The sequence below is a fragment of the Lagopus leucura genome, unplaced genomic scaffold (genome assembly GCF_019238085.1).
Source record: "Lagopus leucura isolate 7727_CA_CO unplaced genomic scaffold, USGS_WTPT01 Super-Scaffold_100058, whole genome shotgun sequence".
In the NCBI taxonomy this organism is placed as follows: Eukaryota; Metazoa; Chordata; class Aves; order Galliformes; family Phasianidae; genus Lagopus; species Lagopus leucura.
In genome coordinates, this window is record NW_024962304.1 from 705937 (window position 1) to 720990 (window position 15054).

The window sequence follows — 15054 nt, forward strand, 5'->3', positions numbered from 1 at the left end:
AACAGTTCAAATGTTGGTCTGACCATTTATTACAAATCTTAATCAATCAGGGAAATGGGGAAGGGGAGATCAGCGACTATGACGAGTTAGAGTGATGGGGAAGGGAAAGCGGGCAATAGGAAAGTGAGGAAAGAATCAAGAATTGCATAAAGCAGGGATAGTCACCACCAAGACCTAGCAGTGTCTCATTGCATACCATTCCGATGGTCTGAAGCAAGAGCGCAGGGGGGCAGCAGCAGAGTGGCAAGCAGGTAGAGCATAGAGCAAGTCCAGGTGGAAGAGGCAGGTCTCAAGTAGCAGGCCCCTGGAGAGTACATCAGCATGCAGGCATCACCTCGAGAGGCTTCTGATGTCAGGCACCTAACGTTCAAGGTTGTTGGTCCCTTTTTTATCCTTCTTTTTCTGTATTGTGGCATTCCTGGGCACTTGGGTCAGTGATGCGCAGTACACCCCGAGATGATGCTATCTCCCTCAAGATAAGCCCACACAAAAAGACTTCTTCGCGGCCATTAAGCAGCAGTTTATCTATCGCTCGTTGCCTTTGTCCTGCAAATCTTCAGACAAAAGATTTTGCCAACTTTCACCAGGACTTGCCTGGACTGGTCCACCTGTGTCCCTCAGGCAAAGGATTTCTCAACCTTTGCCCAGGATGTTTCCATCAGTGTTCCTCAGCAAGTTTTGAGACAGCGTGGAAAAAATGATCACTTACACACGGAGCTCTATGGAGCAAAACTACAAGAGTTCTGGTTTGCTTTTCTGATTTAACTTATTTCCCACGTTTGCAATATCTTCGGATGTTCAGATTTTTCCAGTACTACAGGAACTTCACATTTTTTGGCAAAGAGGCAAAAAGAGAATAAAAAGTTACTGTTACACGCTTCCACATATGAGTCCCTTTCCCCAGTTGCTATTACAACAAGGTGACTTAAACAGAAGCCAAAGACAAAGTTAGGGAAAATAATTCTAGTCCTGTTCCTTCTCTGAATTCATGCAAAGCACGTGGCCTGTGAGTAGCATCAGCAGCTTCTTCAATTTTAGGTCTGCAGGCTAGTGCATGACATCTTTTATTGCTTTGGAAATTTAGATGTCTTATGAGTGAAAATAGATTAACATTATATGATGTCTCAAGAAAAGGGCAAGAGTTAGTTTACTTCAGAAGACTTCATTATGTGTCTTTTAACAAATCTAATTCTTTATCTTACAATATGTCTGAACAGAATTTTTAATAGCTATTGCGTCATTTAATTTTTGTTTTCACTTTCTTACTGTTGAAGGAAGCCAGGGAGAAGTTTAATCTTAAAACAATGCTTATCATTTATGTTTAGTCCTGCTGTATCATGATCATAGCTAAGCTCGTCTAGTTTCTATTACTTCTCCTAAAATAGAAAAAAACCGCTACTGGAAAAACTTATATATATATATATATATATATATATACACACACACACACACACATATGTACATATAATGCCATGTGGGCAAGAGTATCATTGATTTTATGATTATTTCTCCTTTTAGTTTACTAGACTTTTGTTTTTATTTACTTTTCTTGCATCTCTTTGTTTAAATACTCACTGAATTAGACTGTTGCTATCCATCTTCTAATACGACGAAGTTTGGCGTATGTACTTCTCAAAACTGAAGTTTCCATATGAACATTTTACTTTCCTTATGCTAGTACCAGTAAAATTACTACAATACTCATTACTATGTCTAACAAGGGAACTGTACCTTCAGTGTGTTTATACTTCTGCTTCTATAAATGATGGAAAATAGCTCAGATTTAATATTGAATTATTTTCTTGCATCATGGAATTACAGACAATACTAATGAAACTAACTTTTTTTCTCCCAAGAGTCATTATCAGCTAATAAGTTCCCCAATTGAATATGCTGTTTAAACCACACTATGCTCAAGTCATTAAAAGGAAAATGCTCTCCTCTCTTCGAGCCTCAAACTCTTATTCTGAGTAAATGTACTTCCGAAAATTCTACTCTCCAATTTTAAATTTCTTTGCTATTTTCATGACATTTTACTCTAGACTGGAAAAATACTTCAGTAGATTGGATAGTACATTTTATTCTATTCACTGAGACATTGATTGACTGCACAGTCACATCATGTTATTAAGAGGATTGTAGTTTCTGCCATAAGTATTGCAAATGGAAAGATGCACACCAAAGAGCTCAATATTTTCATCAGCTCTTAGGAGTTTCAGAAACAGAAACATCCTCTTAATATTTGTTATCACTTTCTACGCAAATCCTATAACTAGTGATCTAGGCAAACAATACTGAAATTTCATGGAATAGTAAACACGGATCTGAAAACTTAAGGACATACGTTTAAGGTATTCTGTGTTTTGTTTTAGTATGTGAGGATGTTTCTCATATTTTCACAGCATTCTAGTTTCCACTGTAAGTCTCCACTGATGTAATAATTATTACACACACTTCATAAAGAGGAAGTCCAGAATTGACTAACTAAATATAAATTGCTTACAAAAGGTAACTGTTCTCTTAATCTGTTGAGCTTCCTATCCTCTATGTTGCCTATTGTTCCTACTCTAATCCTCATTTCTCATTAGTGTAAGCAAAGAGAGCTTGATTTAATTAAATGGGCTTGATTTAAAACAAGTAAACAGACAAAAGAACAGTTAGCTTTTATTAAAGAAATTGTCAATTTGATAAATAAGTTTTCAGTGATTACTTGCAGGTTTGTCAATTTCTTGCAAACTCGTATTTAAAATGTATATGATTTTGAAGCCCTAGAGTCTATGTTAGTGAATCTTTGATTTATGTAATTGCTACATCTCCACAATCAGAAAGTTAGAAGCCTGAGATTACAGAGTAGGTGTGCAAACATGTGACTCCCAACATCCCAACTGTTCCTTCCATGGGTGACCTTGCTTATTCTACCTTCTCAATGCTTTGAATTATGGTAGCTGTGAAAAATGCTCTCATTTTATTATTGTGTAAAGAAATAAAAAACAAGAAGGCCAAAGAGACTGTAGACTCTTCTGCTTTCTTCTCTTTGTAAGCAAAGGACGTAAGTTTCTCTGCAATACAATTTCCTATGAACACATAACACTGAAATTATTGCAGGGTTGATTAATTCCTGCTATCCCTGCTATGTCTGCAGAAAAGGGAGAAAAAAAACCTTTGAAAATTGAGAGGTTGCAAAACATAGGAGAAAACTAGAAAGATGAGACGAATTGTATAGTGTAAGTAGGTTTAGGAAAGAAAGAGCACTGTGATTTTTGACTTGTTAGAGGCTTACAAGCAAAAGCCTGGAATATTAGATAAAATTATTATTATTATTATTTTTTTATTTTGCACATACTTAATAGAATGATTTTTTCAGTTACTATTTCCTGTATCTATGCAAACCGAACTTAGAATTCCCAGTGCATTAAAAGATGCAATGTAATATTAGGAGTAACTTGAAATATGTTACCTTTGCAAAATACATTTTCTTTTTCAAAATGACTAACAGAAGTCATTTGCATTTATATATGCCATTAAGTTACTGATTGCACTGTAACACATTTTAATTGAAATCTAGTTAATAAATTAGAATGGGTTTCTGTGTTCCTTTCATTTTTGTCCTACCTATTCTGCAAAACTATTCTGTATTGCTACCACCTTCTCAACTAAAATGGAAACAAAGGAGAGTTTTCAATTAGCTCATTCTAGAGCTTATGAAAAAGCTATTTAAAACTTGTACATGTGTAATGTCAAGCTTATAAGGTCTACCATCTTACAGCCTGCCACCAGTAGAATCAGTGGACTGTATCACATCATGAGGATGCTTAGCACAAGTTTGATATAATGCATTATCAATCTTCCTTCTAACAATACCCAAACTATTGGACCTTGAAATTCTCACTGGTACAGGAATTAATGCTGCCCGTAGTCTACCTCATATCATTTTAACTTAGGGAAGAATTTCTACATTATGGCAGTATAATGTAGTATTATAAAATATATTTGGAAGCTCTGGAACTGAGCAATCTCAACAAGAACTTCAACAATAATCCCAGAAGACAGTGAAAATATGAAGGTCATAGTGAATCTTGAAATATATGGAAATTACAGAATCACAGAATCATAGAATCATAGGGGTTGGAAGGGACCTCCAGAGGTCATCGAGTCCAACCCCCTGCCAAAGCAGGTTCCCTACACCAGGTCACACAAGTAGGTGTCCAGGCAGGTCTTGAATATCTCCAGAGAAGGAGACTCCACCACCTCCCTGGGCAGCCTGTTCCAGTGCTCCATCACTTCACCTAAAGAAGTTCTTGCGCACATTTGTGCAGAACTTCCTGTGCTGCAGTTTCCAGCCGTTTCCCCTTGTCCTGTCTCCACTCACCACTGAAAAGAGTCCGGCCACGCCATTCTGCCCCCCACACCTTAGATATTTATAGACCTGGATCAGGTCCCCTCTCAGTCAAGGCTGAACAGACCCAGTTCACTCAGCCTTTCCTCATAGGAGAGATGCTCCAGGCCCCTCACCATCTTTGTGGCCCTCCACTGGACTCTTTCCAAGAGATCCCTGTCTGTTTTGTACTTGGGAGCCCAGAACTGGACACAGTGCTCCAGATGAGGCCTTACCAGGGCAGAGCAGAGGGGGAGGATCACCTCCCTCGACCTGCTGGCCACGCTCTTTTTAATGCATCCCAGGATGCCATTGGCCCTCTTGGCCACAAGGGCACACTGCTGGCTCATGGCCGACCTGTTATCCACCAGGACACCCAGGTCCCTCTCTGCAGAGCTCCCCTCCAGCAGCTCATCCCCCATCCTGTACCAATGCATGCAATTATTCCTCCCCAAATGCAAGACTCTACACTTGCTTTTGTTAAACCTCATCTGGTTTCTTACTGCCCAACTCTCAGCCTGTCCAGGTCTCGCTGAATGGCAGCACAGCCTTCAGGCATGTCAGCCAATCCTCCCAACTTTGTATCATCAGCAAACTTGCTGAGGGTGGCCACTATGCCCTCATCAAGGTCATTGATGAAGATGTTGAACAAGACCGGACCCAGCACCGACCCCTGAGGAACACCGCTGGTTACAGGTCTCCAACTGGACTCTGCACCACCAACGATGACCCTCTGCACTCTGCCAGTCAGCCAGTTCTCAACCCACCTCACTGTCCACTCATCTATCCCACACTTCCTCAGCTTTGTAATAAGGATGTTATCGGAGGCAGTATCAAAGGCCTTGCTGAAATCAAGGTAGACTACATCCACTGCTCTCCCTCCATCCACCCAGCCAGTGACAACATCATAGAAGGCTACCAGGTTGGTAAAGCATGACCTCCCCCTGGTGAACCTGTGCTGACTGTTCCTTGATAACCTCCTTTTCTTCCAGTTGTCTGGAGATGGCATCCAGCACAAGCTGTTCCTTCACCTTTCCTCAGACAGAGGTAAGACTGACTGGCCTGTAATCACCTGGATCTTCCTTCTTCCCTTTTTGGAGATCGGAGTGACATTGGCTATCCTCCAGTCTTCAGGCACCTTCCCCATTCTCCAAGACCTCTCTAAGATGACAGAAAGCAGTTCAGCAATCACCTCTGCCAGCTCCCTCAGCACCCGTGGATGCATCCCATCGGGTCCCATGGATTTATGAACACTGGTGTTGCCTGGGCACTCTCAGACTGCCTCTTCCCTTCTCCAGACCCTCTTCCCCCTAAAGGGAGGTCTTCCCTTCCCCAGGCCCTCTCACTAACATCCGGGGTCTGGGATTCCCAAGGGAGAGCTTTTTCACTGAAGACAGAAGCAAAGAAGGCATTCAGTATCTCTGCCTTCTCAGCATCCCCCGTTACCAGAACACCCCGTCACTTAGCAGGGGAGCCACATTCAAAGCTGTCTCTCCTAAAGTCCAGGGTAGCAGCCCTACTTTTTGCTTTGTTTCTTCCACTCACGATCTTGAACTCCATCATCTCGTAGTCACTACAACCCAAGCTGCCCCCGACCTTTATTTCCTTGACAAGCCCTTCCTTATTAGTGAGAATAAGGTCCAGCAACACTCCTCCCCTCGTTGGTTCCTCCACCACCTGCATCAGAAAGTTGTCTTCAACGCACTGCAGGAACCATCTGGACCGCAGCTGCCTGGCCATGTTGCTTACCCAGCAAATATCTGGATTACCTTTTGCCTTTTGCACAGTGAAATACAGAATAAATTTGGCTTCTTGGATTCTCTTTCAAGTCCAGTATTAGTCAGAAATCCAAAGCTGCTAACAAAATTGATAATATAATGTGGGGGAAACTTCTGTAAAACAGCTGGTGTTCAGAAAGGACTTTTATCACCACTATGTAACTCCAGTCAGTGCTTTCATTTTGCTTCTTAATCATGGCTCTGACCTTGACCTTTTATCTGAATTCTTGATGTGTCTATAAAACAAGCTTCAGGAATTTTAAGCGTTGACATAGGTGTAAACAAGACAGTTTGTTTTTCTTAGTAGAGTGTTAAATTTTGGTTTCTGTACAGAAAATGCAAGATGTCATCCATAATGGCATATGATTCTTCTATTTCCCAAATCCTCCCTAGCAAGTCAAGGAGATCAATTCTGCATCAGCTCTGACTACGAGCATTCCTCCTTTTTAAAGCAGAAATCCCTAAGTACCTGGCCTAGGCTCTTTCTAATATTGATATTAAAACCTTCAAGACAGTATTGCTCACTGTCTTAACATCACACGGAGAAGAACAGTAGGGAGCTAGTGTGCATTAACTTGCACGCTGTAAATCCTCACATTAAATATTGCAACCTCCTCATGGAGACAGGTTGTTATATCACATTATGATCAATGTTATTCAATATAACTCAAATTTTGTTTTAAAATTTGGTGTAGTGGTTTGTAAATGCACTGTCCATGTTACTGAACAATATCTTTCTATGTAGGTAAGCACTTAGGAGTAATGTAACAACCATGAGAAAAAACCAGTATTGTCATCCACCTAGCATTTGTTCGTCTATAATAAAGCTCTTGCTAAGAGTCTATAAATAAATGAAAATTCTAATTTTCAATTTGAAAAAGATCTTTTCTGTAAATGCATGCTTTAGATACACATACATTATACAAGGCAACAATTTATTTGACAAAAGTATTTCATATGATACGTAGTAGGCCAAATTAGTTGATCAGAATTCAAGGCAAGTTAACTGTTAGGACTTATTAAAAAACATCAGCATTTTTAAAAATGTGGAAAACTAGTTAATCATGACTGCAAAAAGTCCTCTAGCAGTTTATATGAATCATTAAAACAGCAGATATAGAATTCGTCATGTTTCACACATAAATGGAAGCATTTCTGTAACAATTTGGAAACACTACAAGTAACAGCTGTGTTCTATTTTTATTTAGTTTTAGGACACCGAGGGGGAAAAACTTTCACATTTATTAGCAAAATTGCCTTCTGATAAATTTCCTATTTTTTCCTATAAATTCAATTTCTACCTCTGTTTTTGTTCCTTTATCAATAATTCAGGCTCAGCTTATTATTAGAGTTGTTTTGTAATGTTTTAAGAAAGGCATTTTTTCCCTAATGACTATTGTTTAGTTATCAGACATTATTGTTGGATTCATATATTTTCCTGTATGTGTTCATCTGCCTCATATCTAAATATATAACCTACTGTGCTTATTCCTCACCTTCAAATTAATAGCCTCAACTTCAAAATGTATATCCACCCTACCTGCATTTGCAATGCAACTCGGTGAAGCTCCATGAATATTTTGTCTTTGGAAGACAGTTTTGATTGCTGCTCAGTTGACCTTAAAATCGTACTTCAACAGTCTGGCCCTAATTAAACATTATTCATAAATACTCACATTTTTTAAAAGGTATTCTTATAAGTACAGATAAAAATGCTTGTTATAGCTCACTCTTCTGGAACTACAAGTCCTTTCTGCACCTGAAGCAATATATAGAATGATAGGAAAAATATGCACTGCAAGAAGACGCCGAAATGGACTCCGAATGGGAAGGAAAAATCATGCTTCGAAAATGAAAAAACAATAATAATAAAATTAATTAATGGAGATGCAGAACAGGCAGGTTTACTGAAAAAGGAAGTTTTTTAAAAGGAAAGCATCATCTTTTTCTTTTAAAAAAAAAACAATCAAAGTAAATTCTGTGGAATGTTAAGCTCAAATAATTGGATAAAAATAAAGCAACAATGTCTTAAGTTAATTTGCCATAACCTGATGAAAACAGAAAGAATGGAAATTTTTTCCAATATGTTAATTGAAGAGTTCAAAATACATTGTCAGTTTATTAGATACATGTCTAAATGGGGGAGGAGGGGGAAGGAAAAAATAATAGTAATACTGAGCTCTCTCTTCATCTTTGTGTGAAAATCTTATTTCCCAACAAGTATTTGAAGAGGCAGCATTTCTAAGACAACCTGGAGCCATAAGCCACAGACAGCTAGAGTTAGCAAATCAGCCTGAGATATCTGAGCAGCTAGATTATTTCCAGCAAAACTCAATTTAGTTCATTAGTAGCTTCTGAAGTGAATAAACAGCCGACTCCAGCAGAAAATCATCCACGCTGCTGGCAGCCTTGCAGACAGCCACGCTGCATGTGTTTATTACAGATACACTTTTTCCATATTTTCCAAGGACCATTACAGCAGTAACTGCTTATCCCATCAGTAACTAAGTGCACTACCAGCTATCCTAAAAACCCAGAGTTGAACATTAAATATTCTGAAGCAGCACCGGGATATTAATCTGTAAATAGTTAATAAATACGTTTGTGTTTTATCAGCATCATTTCAAAAGGCAGACCTAATTAGCTCTCTAATTGAACTCAGAATCTGTATACCCTTGTTTGCACTCAAGCAGGAGTGAATGGCCACAAACAGAGGATGATTTGGAAGTTTGTACTTGACTTTTACAGACAGTATAGCATCAGTCTTTCTTCCTCTTTGCAGTTTCTTCCAATTTCACATACATGAAAATCATACCCATACGATATGATAGAAGTTCTCACACTTTTTCTAAATGGTGGTATTTCTTCTATTGAGTACTTATTTCAAAAGCATTCAAGTTTGCATTCACAGAAGTATTACCCGTACATGGAGATGATGTATATAGCTGGTAACACAAGAATAGTATTCCACATGGCAGACTTTTGCCTACATTAAGGAAGCTTTTTACAGAAAGAGGCCAGTCCTTGCAAATCAGGTACTAAAATAAAGTCAATCAGTTTCAAGACTGAAGACATAACCTCTGCTGCCTAACTTCAGTTCTTAGGCATTGGAGTTTTATCCTGAGGCATCTAGCATACTTCATAATTGGTTTTAGAGGTACTATAACACTTTTTGGTGAGAAGCAAAAAGCAGAAGCATTCCAAGCCAAAGCAGGGAATTGCCTCAGCTGGTTGAGAGGCAGCCCTGCCACGGAGCAGCTGCTGGGCACCACAGCCTTCTGGTGGCAGCGTTGCTCTGAAGTGGTCGGAATGGAGCCGGGAGCAGCGGTGGGATCACCCCCTGCTTTCGGAAAACCAGGCACTAGGGAGCGCACTGAGCAAGACTATCAAACGGCACGGCACAGCAGTTTGCATAAGAAGTTCGTGAAGGGCAAGGAAGGCATAGTATCTCTGTCTACTCAGGAGACTGGCTCACAAACAGACCCAGCCATGGTCTCTGCTAGGCAGAAAGCTCTTGCAAAAAAAGAATGCAGTGGCTCAGATGGAGTGTGTGCCTAAAAATTAGATGGTTCAGGTCTCTGGCTGCAGGGAGTTCCTGATCCTGTTGTCGGTGAAGGGCAGCAGGAATTCCACCTGTGTGAGGTGTGAGCAGGTAGATGATCTGTTCAGTATGGTGACAAAGCTCAGTGGGGAGGTGAAGACATCAAGGAATGTAAGAGAGTGAGAGCAGGAGATAGATTGGTGGAGTAATTTCCTGCCAAACTTGCAAGAAAGGAAAAAAAAAAAGAAAAGAAAAAAAAAGAAAGTTTTGATGTTGTTGAGCTTGGGGCTAGGAAAGAAAAGGTTGAATCTTTATGGGTAAGGATCAAGGGAAAGGTTAACAAGGCAGACATCACATTGGGGGTCTGTAGTAGACAACCTAACTAGGATGAAGAGACAGATAAAGCATTTTACAAGCAGAAGGCAGATGTTCCATAATCCCTAGCTCTTGTTTTCATGAGAGATTTCAACTTCCCTGATATATGCTGGAAATACAATACAGTGCAGAAGAAGCAGTCTAAGACATTTCTAGAGTATGTGGAAGACTTCCTGATGCAGCTGGTAAGAGAGCCTTGCCTACCAGGTGAGATACCCCACTAGATGTGCTGTTCACAGAAAAGGGCTGATAGGAGCTGTGGAGGTCAGGAGCTGTCTTAGGCATAGTAAACACAAAACAGCAGAGTTCTCAGTTCTTGGTGAACTCTGGAGTGGGGAGGGTGGGTCAAGGAAACTGCTACCTTGGACTTCTGAACTGTTTCTTTGAACTGTTCAGGACACTGGTAGGGACAGTCACTTGGGAATCAGTCCTGTAGGGTAAAGGGATCCAGGAAGGCTGGTCAGTCTTCATGGAGGCAGTCTTAAAGGCACAGGAGCAGACTGCCCCCCTGAGCCATAAGATGATCTGGCAGGGAAGAAGATAGGTGTGGATGAATAGGAAGCTTTCCCTGAGGCTCCAGCTGAAAAAGAGATTCTCTCTTGTGGAAGAAATGAAAGGCAACTCTGAATTGTTCAGGAGACTAGTAGGGGGAGTCCCCTGGGATTCAGTCTTAGAGAGTAAAGGGGTCCAAGATGGCTGATTGCTCCCAAAGAAGCAAGTCTTAAAGGTGCAGGAGCAGGCTTTCCCCCTGAGCCACAAAATGAGCTGGCAGGGAAGAAGACTGGGTGGATGAATAGGGAGCTATTCTTGAGGCTCCAGGAGAAAAAGAGTATCTACCTCCTGTTGAAGAAGGGACGGGCAACTCAGAAAGAATACAAAGAAGCTGTAAAGGTGTGCAGAGAGAAAATCAGAAAGGCAAAAGCCAAGCTTGAACTCAACCTGGCCACTGTAAGAGAACAAAAAACTTTTTTCCAAATATATTAACAGTAAGAGGAGAGCCAAGGAGAATCTCCATCATTTACTGGATGCAACAGGGAACATGACCACTGAGGATAAGGAAAAGGCTGAGGTTCATAATGTCTTCTTTACATCCGTCTTTAAAAGTCAAACCAGTTATCTTCAGGGCACTCTACTCCCTGACCTGGAAATCTCAGGTGGGGAGCAGAATAAATCTTCCATGATTGAGGGGGGGAGCATTGACCTACTACTCTACTTTGACTGTCACTAGTCCATGGGGCCAGATGGCATCCACCCAACGGTGCTGAGGGAGTTGGTGGAGGTGATAGCCAAGCTGCTTTTCATCATCTGTCATCACTCCTAATCAACTGGAGAGGTCCCAGTAGATTGGAGGCTTGCCAACATTACTCCCATCTACTAGAATGTCAGCAAGGAGGATCCAGAGAACTACAGGCCTGCCAGTCTGACATCAGTACCAGGAAAGTTTATGGAGCAAATCATCTTGAACATGATTATACGGTATATGCAGGATAACCAGGGAATCAGGCCCAGCCAGCACAGATTCATGAAAGGCAGGTCCTGCTTGACCAACCTGATCTCCTTCTATGATCAAGTGACCTGCTGGGTGAACAAGGGAAAAGTTGCTGATGCAGCCCACCTAGACCTTAGTAAGGCCTTTAACACCGTCTCCTGCACTTAGACAGGTACACACTTTGCTGGGTAAAGAACTAGATGAATGGTCATGCTCAGAGTGTGATTATGAATGAGGTAAAATCCAGTTTGGTGACTGGTCACAAGTAGTATTTCCCAGGGGTACTGGGGCTCACCCCATTCATTATCTTCATTTATGACCTGGATGAGGTCATTGACTGCACCCTCAGCATGTTTGCAGATGATGCCAAATTGGGAAAAAGTATTGATCTGCCAAGGAGTAAGAAGGCCAAACAGAAGGTGCTGGATTGGCTAGATCAAAAGGCAGAGGCTAATGGGATGAAGTTTAATAAGATTAAGTGCCAAGTCTTGCACTTTGGTTTACAACAATTCCAGGCAATGCTATAGGCTTAGGGCAGAGTAGCTGGAAGAACATGAGAAAGAAGTGGACCTGGGGTGGCTAGTCAGTGCTCAACTGAATGTGAGATTCTGGCTGTCATCTGTACTACAACTATAAGAAAATATCAGTGATGTAGTAATCATCTTGTATCTGGATTTCAAAGTGCTGTAAATGCTATTCAGTCGCAGTTGGTAGAACTTTATTATTACAGCAGCTCCTTATCTGGCTATCAGTAAAGTTTTGGGTAAGAATCTGCTAATCAGGACTTGATTACTCAGCAGGGGCTCTGCCGAGGGAATGTCTACTGTTTGTTATGCATTAGCTCTACCCTTGCTAGATATTGCCAGGAATATGACCAGACTTGCTTGAAAAACTGCAGGGCTGCAATGTATAAACATGCAATGAAAGATTTGTGTCCTCTTGATTGAAATGAGGTTATGAGTAAAGGGAGATCTTTATAATCTCTTCCTTGTCTCTTGAATGCCACTGTGGCTTTTTTGTATGCTAGGGGTTTGTATGCCAGGTGCAGAGAACCACTGGCATGCCTCAATTTTCAGTCTGCAAAACAAGAAAACATCTCATGGAGAAGAAGCTGCTTGATGTTTTGAATATAGATGATGCACACTGTGTATTTAAATCTCATCCAAGTTCTAAGATTCCATTAGGATGGAACTGTGAATGAGCTTCTTTTTTGCCTATGTAATCAGAATGCAGAACAGATGGGAAAAGCACAGTTTAAAGTGATGTGTTCATTAAAATGAAAGCTGCTCAGTGTTTGTTCTTGAACAGCTCAAGACACGAGACTCCTCAGGCTTATGATTTTTTCGCTGTTTTGAGTTTGACAACTGTGAATGACAGCTATGAGATCTCTTTCACTTTTTCACTGTTAGACATCAACACTGTTCCTTATCAACAGACTGATCGCTCATATGATTTGTGCTCAGTTAAGATATCCTAGGAAGCAGTGTGTATTAAGAAGCTGACACTATATCAATTGCATTTACTGCAAGAAAGATCTGTTGAGATTTAAAAAATAATATAGCAATTATAACATTCTTTCAAAAAAAAGATCCATGTGGACTGTATCCAGATAACTACTGTTATCTCTTGGGTAATTTTTACTCTTAATTTTTGAGTTTTTAAATTAAAATTAAACTATTTTGAGAAATATAATTAGGAATATTTTTCCCCTTGCCTACTTTTCAGTGGAGGGGAAGACTTAATATCAGTGTAAGAAAGTCTAGAAGTAGTTGCAAAAGTGAATTAGGGCTTCTGCTGCCCACAGATTTTGTCAGTTGTATTTTATGTTTTATAAGTAATTTATATCCTTACTTGAGAGTGAAAGCTTACTTGAGAACAATTCTTAGTGCATCTCTGTAAAGTTTCTATTGAAACTCATGGAGTTAGGGTTAGGATTAGGATTAGGGTTAGGGTTAGGGTAGGCTAGAGTTTGGGTCTAATTTGCCATTTTATAGTAAATGTGTTCTTAGTTGGGGTAAATTCTAATAATGAACTCTGGAGACGAAGAAATATTGTTGTCAATTTTGTAGTTTTTCTTTTTTTTTTTTTTTTTTTTTTTGTTTGCTTGTTTGTTTTTTACAGATTTGATATAAGTAAAGTAGAGGTTGATTATAATCATGCTGCTATTTTCTCAATAATTATTGCCTTCTATTGGCAATAGAATATTGGCATATAATCAATATTGGCATTTTCCAGAACATGGTGTTCATTATTTCCCTGTTATCAGGGTTCATGTTGTGGTCTGTAATTTCATTGCTGTTCTCTTCTGGAAAGAACTTTAAAAACATTCTAAAAAAATCTCTACTATGAAAAGAGAAAAGAGATTACAAATCCAAACATATGAATATGTTTGTATGTGCAGGTGGAGGCCAATAACGAGCGCTGTCCCTCAAGGCTCTGTCTTGGGATCAGTGCTCTTTAACGTCTTTATCAGTGACATCAACAATGGAATCGAGTGCACCCTCAGCAATTTGCTGACAACACCAAGCTGAGTGGTGTGGTCGACATGGTGGAAGGAAGGGATGCCATTCAGAGGGACCTCAAGAGGCTGGAAAGGTGGGCCTGGGTGAACCTGATGAGGTTCAACACAGCAAAGTGCAGAGTTTTGCACTGGGGCTGGAGGAATCCCAGGCATCCGTACAGACTGGAAGGAGCGGTGCTTGAGAGCAGCCCTGCAGAGAAGGACCTGAGAGTCTTGATGGATGAAAAACTTAACAAGAGCCAGCAGTGTGCTCTTGCAGCTCAGAAGGCAAATGGAATCCTGGGCTGCATCAGGAGAGGGGTGGCCAGCAGGGACAGGGAGGCGATTGTCCTCCTCTACTCTGCTCTTGTGAGGCCCCATCTGCAGTACTGCGTCCAGGTCTGGAGCCTCCAGAACAAAACAGAGAGCTGTTGGAGAGGGTCCAGAGAACGGCCACAAAGATGGTCAAGGGCTGGAGCACCTCCCCTATGAAAACAGGCTGAGGGAGCTGGGCTTGTTCAGCCTGGAGAAAATAAGGCTGCAGGGTGACCTCATTGCAGCCTTTCAGTACCTAAAGGGAGCCTACAAACAGGAGGGGAGTCAACTCTTGGAAAGGGTTGATAACTGCAGGACAAGGGGAAATGGTTTGAAGTTGAGGGAGGGAAGATTGAGGTGTCAGGGGGAAGTTCTTCTCTATGAGAGTGGTGAGGTGCTGGAACAGCTGCCCAGAGAGGCTGTGGATGCCCTGTCCCTAGAGGTGTTTGAGGCCAGGTTGGATGGGGCCCTGGGCAGCCTGGTCTAGTATTAAATGTGGAGGGTGGTGGCCCTGCATGTGGCAGGGGGGTTGGCGATTCATGATCTTTGAGGTTCCTTCCAACCCTGGCCATTCTGTGATTCTGTGATAAGAAACTTAACAATGCATTTTATTTATAATAAAGAAATAAAAAATACTTATCCATGTTAATGTTAGAAACATATTAAGTGATAGTGGTTTCC

General features: G+C 40.8%; 1 protein-coding gene across 1 annotated transcript in view; it reads left to right on the forward strand.

Moving 5' to 3' along the window:
• The window catches only part of CNTNAP2 (contactin associated protein 2), a 663767-nt gene that overhangs the window by 248452 nt on the left and 400261 nt on the right, over positions 1-15054 (forward strand). The gene's annotated exons all lie outside the window — the stretch shown is intronic.